Genomic DNA, 9,708 nt, shown 5'->3' on the forward strand with positions numbered 1-9,708 from the left:
GCTGACATTTACGCTTCACCAGAAAAGGAACTCATTTACTGACGAATTAAGCGCATCAGACAGTAGACAGTAGACAGGAACAGCTTAAACAACAGTAGCTGTAGCAGTAGCAGCAAAGCATGTAGCAACTTCAATAGCCACTCTATTCGTTAGGCACCATATCAGACCTATACGTGTGGCAACACCGATATTTTATATTGATTGGTTTTGGTCTGGACTATGGTCTTTAGCCTCGAGACTGCAAATTTTGATTTAGTTTAATATTTCTTATTTCACTGTTATTTTGTAGAAAAAAACAATTTTTCTATAGCTTTATTTTTCTATCAGATTTGTGTGGTGTTTTAAACATTTTGTTGTTGTGCAGTCAATGTTATATTCTGGCTGCTTCCGTTATCACAATTGCTTTCATTTATTTGGCAACTTTGCTTTGCCAGGCAATTTACAGTCTACAAGGGCAAGTGCAACATTTCGAATGATTTATTAATGCAATTCTGTTACGGATTTGTTCAGAAATGTGCTGCAGTTACGTTTTCATATTATTTCTAAATGGGATTTTTTATAGATTTAATACTTTGTAATAAGTAGTGAATTTCATAATTTTAGAGCACTTGTGTCGGTAAAACTAATTTTTTAATCATAGACTATTTTACTATCGAGATCAAAATAAGGAAGTGATTATTGAATCTCCTTTTATATCTTAAATACTACTAAAATATTATAGTATTAAAAATGTTTTTTCTTTATATATTATTTTAGGTTGTAGGTTCGGTTATGCCGGCTATACAAATGATCCACTTATACCTATTCATCGATTGTGTTACTGTATAAAGAAACGTCAGAGTTTAAAAACCAATTGCACATTTAGCAAAGTTAAAAATACTTTTTAGTGGATTATCCTGACGTTTACCAAAATCCTTAAAAAAAAGGTCTTCCTTAAAATAATAGTGTGGCGTTGTCTATGTGCTAGGCAGCAGCAAAGCAGATGTAAAGCATTTTCATCGACCTCTCTTCAACTGAGATAGAAATGATTGAAATGTAGATTCAATTTTCTAACATGGTTTCCTGATCTACTGTGAGCTGTTAGCAAGAATATCATAAGTCTAATATCTCTCGATCTGAAAATACAGTTTGATACTGCATTTTTTTTTTTTTTGTAAAGAATGAGGTTAACTACATATTGATGTCTACACTTCCACTTCATTGGAGTTTTCTCATTCTTAAAAATTTCTCATCCTAAATTCCTCAGCACAGTAATAATTCAACAAATATTTACGTGATGTCAACAGTATTCCCAAATTTTTGGAGTGTTCGGAATGATTACCTAAACCACCTCGTCTGGTTAGCTCGTTTGCTTTACAATTGTCGAAAATATATATGATCCCGAACGTAGGGAAGAGAAATCTTGAATGCGTTGCCATCTCCTTAAGAGATGTGTAGCAGTCAAAAACCATTCTGGATGTAAATTAAACTGGATTCACGCATTTTGAAGCAGCTTGACTGACTGATATTGTGTTTTTATTCTTATTAGACATATTATCCACATAAAGATAAGCTAAAATTTACCTAATAGTGGTCTCATCCACTTGAAAAATACTACAATGATCAGGAAGCCCAAAACGAGTAGATTTATTAAATACTTCCGAAAAGGATCTACTACCTTCACCATTTTCTACAACACTTCTACCTAATTGAGAGCACTGTTGTTAAAAATCGTTAGTTCATCCCATAATATGGAACTCCACGATAGCCATATGTTTCTAGATGTAAACTAAATACTTAATTTGCTGTCAAAATTTTTATGTGTTAAATCTTAATAAAATATTGTGGTACTAAAAAGTGTGTGTTCAGTTGGTAAGAACTTAATATTCTTTCATTTTAAGTTTCAGCACTAAAACTAAAAGTAAAATCTTTTACTGTTAGTAGTCTTAAAAAAATAAAAAAATATATAGATAGTAGAATAGTTGTACCAAAACGTTCACTAATTCACTAAGCAGATTTAATTGACCTACCTATAAATCATGCTGTTACTAATATGTTAATTAGAAGAAATACATGGGGTGTCAAAAAACGTTTCTTCTTGTTTTTAATTATATAAATTTACTATATAACATTTAAAAATAAATTTGATATATTTCCTATAGCGAAAGAAAGAACAATGCATCAATAACCCCCCATTAAGTTAAACAATGGAATAAAAATTTCAATATCGTCATCCGTTAAGTGATCTTACGATAAGCAACTTGCAACACTTCTTAAATCAAACGAAATTTATTACCATTATTACCCGATCAAAGAAATCCTAAATGGCCTATTAAATGTAATCATATACGGCGAAGGGCCAAGACGGTAAAGAAACGGTAAAGAAAGGAAAAAAGTGTTGCCAGCAGTGCAAACAACAATTGCATTAAAGCCATAAAAACATACAAAATAATGCAGTAAAATACAGTAAAATGCCAAAGCGACGATCGAGACAAGTTGAGAAGGAAAGTGAAGTGTGAATGCGTTTGCGCAAGCGTGGATCATCAATTAAGCCGCGATCGGCATCCGGCTGATCGCTACAAGGCACAAAATAATACCAATAAAGGTAAAAATTCATACAAAAAGTGTGAATCGTGTAGATACACACAAGTCGAAAATGCGCTGCGGGAAGAGCACGTAAATTGCATTTAAACAAATATTATCAAAGGGCATACAAAAAGTAACAGGAGGAAATGCATTGGTCACAGTGCAGTAATAATATCGATTACCTGAGCGTGTGCGGAAATGTCTGTAAGGCAAGCAGCAACCGAGGCAAATCAATAATTTAGGTGAAATGCATTTGGGTATGTAAGCAAAATATTTACAATCCAAAAAAACTTATTGAAATACTGCAAATGGACATATCCGAAATAGTTTTTTGTGTAGCAACTTAAAAAGTTACCTTTAAGCATGTAGCAAGCAAGCTGATGTTTCACAAGTACTTATCAGACTATATACATAAGTGACTTCGTCATTCTGTACGACATCCACAAAGACTTTAGTTAAACTTTTTGCATATTAAACAAAGTGAAATTTGATATTTTAAAATGGTTTTTTTATAAACTTTATTTATTTACACATTTTACAATACATTTTATTGGTTTTTAAGATTTTAGCTCACATCAACCCGCTGACACAACTCGTTTACTTGTCAATGTAACAACCAAATCAACAAAAGAGAAAAACAAACATTTTTCTAATGAAATGTATTTTTAAATATCTCATAAAATAATGTTTCAAAATGTCACAACCTCGTACATAATTTACTTGAAATCAGTTTGACATCAGGGGACCTCACACTTGTTCACACGTTCGTGCACACAAAATTTTTGTGTAATTTTGTATGCCGTTCAGGCGCCTCTGTTCCAGGTTACATTTCCATATGATTTTTTTTTTTTTTTTTTTTGTTAAAGCACCTTTTCAACTGGAGTCATTTTAATAATTTTCCTGAACGATTTCAATCGATACTTATTTTTGTTTAATTTATGACACAAACAGAGTATCAATTTTTATTCATCATGCCATGAGATTGAAATCAGTACGTATCTGATATATCTGATGTGCATATTATTACGGCAATGAGTAGGTCAGATAGGCGACAACATGTTGGTTTTATGAGTTTTTTGTTTAAACATTAAAATTACAAAATATATAAATAAATTTTTAAATAAAATTTAATACTTTTATTTTTATTAATTTTTTAAATTTTATTTAAAAAAATTTTATATCTTTTTGAACTTACGAACTTTGTTGGCTTCAAATGAAATTAGTGTTAGATTTGTATGCAGAGATGTTTTAGTCAACTTACCTGAAAGGAGAAAAAAAATATATTTACATTATTATAATTGATTAAAATTTATTATATACGCTTATATATAAATATTTTATTACCAGAAATTAACTACAGTATTTATATATGCATATGAATAATATATTTAGAAAAAATTTTATGGACAGATTTCATGTATAGTTAAGGTTAGATAGATTTTTCTTAGAAAAAGTGAGTCTAATCCGACTTAACATAAAAAACATCGAATGCGTCAAAGAGTTAATGCATTAGTGTTTTTTCTTATATCTTTAAAGTTTTTTTTTTGTGGTGAGGAGGTGGAATGATTATCTTTAAAGTTAGCCCTTAAATATTTGCAAATACATGAAAAATATATAAGATATCTGAATATTAATAATAAAAAATAAAAGTATCTAACAAATCATATGTTCGTATTGTATAATATCAAACATATATATAATTATTATATATAGAATTAATAAAAAAAAAGACATTGATAAGAGGAAAGTATCTCTATGTCTATTTTTAGAGCGAAAAAATAACAAAGGAAGATAAGTAAAGACGAGAAGGCCTTTTTAAAAGCGCTGAATTGAGAAAAAGGAAATAGTCATAGGAAAAAAGGAACAAGAGAACATGAGAACTTCATAGAGTCTAAGCTTGAGTCAAAGTTTAAAGGATTGTAGTATACTAAAAACTATATAATACTTTAAAAACATTTTACTGTACAATATACCTATTAACATTAGCATAAATGATATGAGAATAGTTTTGATATGAGTTTATTTTATTAAAATAACAGTAATGCATTCAAAAAAGTTTTTTTATTACAATAAACAAAATAGATCATTTGAATGAATCTAATATAAATTAGACCTTTTTATAAAGGTATCGTGAAAGTTACGTTACCTGACTTACATTAAACCGAAATAACACTGTATCTTAAAACATCAATTATTACTGACACAAACCATTTAGATCTGCGAAATTATCTCATTAAACACATTCAGTGCAAATTTAGCTCCTTAATAAGTGTGGTATTACAGTTCGGTTATAACAACAATTAAATTGGTTCAACTTCATTTATATTTCAATAAATGTTTTTTGTTGTAATAAACAGCTTTGATTGATATAAATACATTTTATTGCAATAAATGCCTTTATTGTTATAAATGGCATTTTGTAGTCATAAACGGTCTTTATTGTCATAGACGGCATTTATTATGATTAATGGCATACATTATAATAATTAATATTTACATTTATTGTAATACAAGACATTTATTGCAATAATTGACATTTATTGTAAATATTGAAATTTATTGTAATATATGTCATTTATTGTAATAAATTGCATTTAGTGTGATAAATAAGACTCATCGCAATGAAAATCTCAATGCCAGGATATATAATCAAATAATTTGTCCGTCACTTCTATATGGGTGTGTATCATTTAGCAAAACTTCAAACACTACTATTCGCCAGTTAAAAAATGCACAAAGTCAGGCTCTGAGAAGAATTTTTAAAAGTACCATGGCACATTAGGACAAATGACATGCTCAGGGAACACAAGATTGATCCAATCTAAAAATATATAAACGATAGAGCCCTAAAACTATTTGCAAAAACTGACAGACTTACTAACACCGCATTATCAAATCTCAGAACGATTACAGGCTTGTCGGGGAGGTATGCAGATCTGAGGTCAATTATTGCTTAATCTAATGAAGTGACAAACAATAAACCAGTCAAGGCGTAAAGAGGGGTTTTGAAAATATCTCCAGTTAAGAAAGAGCACTTTTAGCTCAAGTGCACTGGCTCAAATAGCTTCAACATAATAAATGTCTTTTATGGCATTAAATGGTACTTATTGTTATAAATGACAGTTATTATAATGATTGACATTTATTATAATAAATACTCAAACTTAAATGTAATATAAGAATTTGTTTTTTTTACTTATTGTACACTGAGGATGTTGTACCAAGTAGACCGAAATATGTGTAATGTGAATATTTTCTACAAAAATTAAAACATCTTTGAAATATTTAAGACAATATTATAGGTGAAAATTTTTTTTAATTTTTTTTTTATATGTTCATGTGTGGAATAAACGACCTAAGTCTGGTAATAATAAAAAAACTTATAATAGTATAAGATTAATTTTGAAAAATATTTAATTTTATATTTCTTTAAAGCTAAACAAATTAAATTATTTGAAAAAATGTTATTCATTAACTTTTTCTATTACTTTTAAAATTAATTAAATGAAAAAATTTAATTAAAACATTATGTTAAAAACTTAAAATAAATTAAAAACTTGTAATTTATTTAAAAATAAACAAACATTCATCATGTAGCAGAGTAAATGGAATAGTGAGCAATTAATTCCATCACGTCATTCAAGAGAAATATCGAACAAAACTTGAAAATCATGTTGAACATCTTTCGCACCGCGTGGAGCAAATGCAACAAGCTGCATGGATGCTCTGTATCCATGCTGCACTTACACTTACCAAAGTAAGGTAAAAATATCAAAAATTCAAAAAACAAAAAACAAAAAAGATATAAAACCAAAAATTAAGAAAAATCATGAACAAAACTGAAACTGATCATGATTGAAACCTACACGGAGAGGGTGTTACGAGAAACCTCAATATTTTGACATATGTGAATGTGTAAAAATGTTGCCTGTGCATACACTACAATACTCGTATGTGGAGGAATGCGTGCTAGTAACTCTTGGTGCGTCCGCAGAGAAGTGCTTATAAGTTTTTCTGGTGAATGCTTTTAGAGTCTGTCAGACATGTTCAGCAATGAAAAAACTTGTGGCTTTAATAGCACAACTCCATTAAAAGTTATTAAGTAAACAAACTAAAGTAAAACAAACTAACCGAAAGGCAGCAGCAATTTTGCAACTGTTTCGTTTTTAATAAACTTCAACTGACAGGCAGGCATGCAGCTTGATTTCAATTTCATGCACATTTGTGTGTTGTATGCATTTTCCCACTCTTCATTCATGCCTCTCCCCCTCACAACTGCATAGCAAATCGTGTTTCATATTTTCAGTTTAAGCTGCAATTCAAGTTCGATTTTTAAAAGTTTTTCAATTACAACAGCCTCCTTCTCTCCGATGATGACTCAATTGCGGATGCAAGTAATTTCCAGCTTTACGCAGCGGCAAAGCAAATAATCGCACTGCACTGTAGAGCAAAGCCGGAGAAGCACCTGCCGATACGCAATGCAATTAAGAAAATTGAGTTAAAAATAGTTTGCACATTTAGTATTATAATTAAAATATTAAAACAAATATTGTAATTATTAACCAAAAGGAATAAATAACAAAAATTACTGTAATCAATTTTAACGGCAAACATCTTTTATATTAACATAAATGCGCGCATGCGTGCGTTCGCATTCCTTTGATGAGGCATGCCAGTGCGGAGTCATGCTGCATTTGCATTCATGGATTATGCCGGCTAATGAGTTACATACTTCACTGTAGCCACCAGCGTTGCAGAATGCAACTCGCTTTTAGGTGCAACAAACGTGACATTTATGTGCTGTCAGTCAAATGACAATTAAATTTTTAATAAACATTGCAGCCAAGTTTATGAGTCTAGTACGACTTAATGCCTGTCTGATTTATGAGGTAATACAAACGTGTTATGCATATCATTTGAATATTATTATTTTCTTTATTTGACTTTTATCTATCATGTGTTAAACTTTTAATAACCTCTTGTGTGAAGTCTAATCACTTGTGTGGAAGTCGGCTTTTATCACACAGTCTTTTAGCGAAAAATATAATTTTAATAAGATATATCGCGATTTATGGCATTTTGACGCCGAAATAAATTTTTGAATTACATTTGCTAAAGTTTATTACATTTTTTATAGATTTCTGTTTTTTAATTTGAAAAAAACCAAACAATATAATTTTTATATATCATTTCTCAAGCCCTGAACTCAGTGAAAGGTTCAAATTTATATTTATGTGATCAAATTTATATTATGATTTGTGTTATTCTTTAATATTGGTTAATAATTAGTGCGAAGGTCTCTGGGAGGCTATTATTTTTAAATTATAATAAATGCTAAATTATTTTTATTAGAACGATTAAAGAGAATTGTGGGTCAGCCTTCAATTATGTGTAACTTCAATACAATCACTGAATTTACAAGTGAACTTAAGATAATTAATTAAAATTTAATTAAATTAATTAAGATATAGTAATATTGAGATATTGTACAATATACAATCACTGAATCTACAAGTGATAATAATATTTAATTAAATTAATTAATATATTAATATTCCTACATACATATTAAATTTATTACCTTAGATTCTTGATTTATTAAGTTATTTATATACGCTATAAAAAAAAACTAAAAAGGAAAGAAAAAGAACAAAAAAGGAAGAAAAAAAGAAGAAGAAAAAATACGAAAAGTGAAGAAAAAGGAACATAACTGAAGAAAAAGGAACAAAAGTGAAGAAAAAGGAACAAAAGAGAAGAAAAAAGGAACATAACTGAAGAAAAAGGAACAAAAGTGAAGAAAAAGGAACAAAAGAGAAGAAAATAGAACAAAAAGAAAAGAAAATAGAACAAAAAGAAAAGAAAATAGAACAAAAAGAAAAGAAAATAGAACAAAAAGAAAAGAAAATAGAACAAAAAGATAAGAAAAACGAACAAAAAGATAAGAAAAAGAACAAGAAAAGACAATAAAATGAACATATAAAAAATAACAAAGGAAGAAAAGAAAAATAATCATGAGAGAATACATAAAAATATAAATAAAAAGAATAAAAAAAAAAACAGAGAAGAAAAAGTGACAAAAAAAAACAAACATAAAAAAGAACAGACAAAAAAACACAAACATAAAAAAGAACAAAAAAAAAATAAAAAAAAGAACGAAAGACAAATAAACAAACAAAAGACAAAAAGAACAAGCGAAAGACACCGGACATAAGACACAAAAAACACAAAACAAAAAAAAAACATGACAATAATAAATTTGTTATTAAAGATATATATGTCATACCCTAACATTATACGAAAGATGTTGAGAAGATCTATTGTATGGTGATTTTGATCTCTTTATTAATACTAAAGTCCAGTGTAAATGAAAACCAGATACAGTAGCCGAAAATTAAAAAAATATTGCACGAGGAGACAAAGGACGTAGCAGTCCAGTTCCTTATTCTTAGTTAACTTTAAAATTAATTTTAATGTTAACTCACAAATAAATAAATAAATATTACATGGAGAAATGCTAAGAATTATTTTTATGGATTAATAAATATTTTATTTAATTTGTGTATATTTATTAAATTTTATTATTTATTTTAAAATTAATAATAAATTTATAATAAGTATAAAATTTTTGTAAATATGTATTAATTAAATATGTATTATTTTTTTATGCTACTTTTTTGAAAACCAATTAATCCAAACAATCTAGGTCCAAAGGAATACCAGATCTAGTAACTAAATTTGATTTTAAATGTGATCGACAAACTTTACGAGAAGCAACGCACAAAAATCAATTAAACTTAATCTCTTGGTTTAAACCAAAACAATAGAACAACCTTAAAACCAGGCATATCCAAACTCTTTCTGAACCCAATTTCTTTTGCAATCCAAATATAGAATAATCTTAAAGGCAGGCAAGTCATATATGACAAATTTTTTAAACATAATTTAATTAGGCAAAGCCAGCTATAAAATCATTTATATGGTTCATAACATATTTAATAAAAATGTTTATCCATTTTGTGTAATTTTTTTAATATTTCACATTTATTATTTTTTAGGATTTCATTGAAATGGAAATTATAAAAAAAAATATAATTTTTTTTATAATTTTTTCAAGTATCAATTAAAACACTTATCATACAAAAA

General features: G+C 28.3%; 1 protein-coding gene across 1 annotated transcript in view; it reads right to left on the reverse strand.

Annotated features, from left to right (window-relative positions):
- LOC119676338 overlaps positions 1-9,708 on the reverse strand; it is a 20,195-nt gene that overhangs the window by 1,799 nt on the left and 8,688 nt on the right. The window lies entirely within an intron of this gene.

This window comes from Teleopsis dalmanni, chromosome 2 (assembly GCF_002237135.1).
Source record: "Teleopsis dalmanni isolate 2A chromosome 2, ASM223713v2, whole genome shotgun sequence".
Taxonomy (NCBI): Eukaryota; Metazoa; Arthropoda; class Insecta; order Diptera; family Diopsidae; genus Teleopsis; species Teleopsis dalmanni.